Here is a 1,913-nt window from a genome sequence, read left to right on the forward strand (position 1 = left end):
ATCCAATTTTTGATTTCGCTGTGTATTTAGCTGGTACTTGAAAAGCATACCGATGATATTTTTGCAAAATAACATAAGCAATTCAACTTTCTTGGCGATGTTGTCCCATTTCTGAAATTCTATACTTCGAAAATGTGTCGCCGCGTCCCCACATCCCTGAGTTCACACGTCCCCGAGTCCCCGAGTCCCCGAGTCCCCGAGTCCCCACGTCCCCACGTCCCCGTCCCACTTTTAGTCACAGCCAATTTCGTCACCAAGTTGAACAGGTCAGTACTTTCTTCAGTGGAGGGATTCGGAAATATTTTAATTGCTGACTTTAGTTGTTGGATATTCCTTTCTGTGCGTGTTAATGAAACAGCTTCAGAAAGGCAATGGTGTTGGACCTATTTCCTTCGATCAACTCCTGTCATACATCTAGCTTCTTTTGCCAACCGTGCTAGTTCGGGAGCAATTATGACAGACTTGTCACTAGCGTTCAGAGAGAAACCTCCAGACACTTTCATAGAACGATCTATATGTTCTAAGGCGTGACCTGCGCCCGGCCCAATGGACAGAGGGTACTTAGCGATTCTTAATCAATACTCAGTTAGGCTTTGGTAAATTGTGCTAGGATAATTTTAATCATAATTTAGCAAAACGAGCATTATTTTAAGCCTTTATTTCAGTTTAGCACTGCTAGCATAATCCGAGCTTTTATGCATTGAAAACAAAAAAAAACCATCATGGTTCTAGAATAATTCAGTTTGTGTTTTATTTCTGTATTGTTTTTGGAAAATGTTCAGGTGGCAGACCAGGTTTCCCTGTGCATGACTCTCCTCAAGCCACCACGCTTATGGCTCGGCGGCTTGGCCCCTCAGGCCACAGATCAATGATGGCGTCGTCCTCGAGTACATCTACTTCCAACCTCGTTCCCAGGGTCTACTCTGCTTCAAGATGGCGGGGCGGAGAAGACCCTGGCACACACCGTTCCATTTGAATTCTCTCCGGAATTTCCCAAAATTCGTGGATGGTGGACAAAACACTGACCCCCAGTCCATGGACTACCCAACTGGACTACCCTAAAATGGACTAACTCTTAAAAATTCCATTTCGAATGAGTGCTATTGAAAGAACTGAATTGATTATAATACTTACATTGCACAAACCTTGATAATTTTCATCCATACGGGCATGGATTCACTTAACTTACCGTACATGAAGTAATCAGCCATCACAACAATTCGTTAATTACGTCCCAGGAGGGGAGCGGTGGTTTTCAAAAAGGTGTAGTGTTTCAAAACTGAACCCCCCCAAAACATTTTGTGATAAAGATTATACCCCTCTTCCCAATTCTTGTTTGAAAAACGTACCCCCCTCCCCTCCTGAGGAGGTACTCCTTAGGCACGATTGAAAGACCGCGAAAAGATGGAGTACAAACTGGCGAGCAGGAGACTTATTTATTAAAGAGCCTTCTGGGTAATTTTCAAGATGGCGGATTGAGAGCTACAATACTCGTCACATTTGTTGGAACACCCATCCTCGTTTCCCCCCTCCTTCAATGTTGATTTCAAAACTACCAGAAGTTGTCCGAAATTTTTTCTAACGCACTGAATTGGGGGGAGGGGGAGAAGGGATAACTCTGCCATCTTGTAACACGACGATTCTAGATCATTCGCGTAACGTGTTCCAACGAAATGTGTCTAGTATTGTAGGTTCCAGGCTCTTGCGCGACCATGTCAAACAACCCTTCCCTCGGGACCTGAAATCGCCTCAAATATTTCCTCAACCACGGGATCGAGGATAGATCACTGACGTCAAATTCCCTAGACTGCTGTTGCTGTGTCATAAAATTTGACCCCCACTCATGTTTCTTGCTAATGAAAAATCAACCCCCAAAAAGGGGCTTGTTTTAAAATTGTACCCCCCTCCAAAAC

The sequence above is a fragment of the Montipora capricornis genome, chromosome 6, assembly GCF_036669925.1.
Source record: "Montipora capricornis isolate CH-2021 chromosome 6, ASM3666992v2, whole genome shotgun sequence".
Classification (NCBI taxonomy): domain Eukaryota; kingdom Metazoa; phylum Cnidaria; class Anthozoa; order Scleractinia; family Acroporidae; genus Montipora; species Montipora capricornis.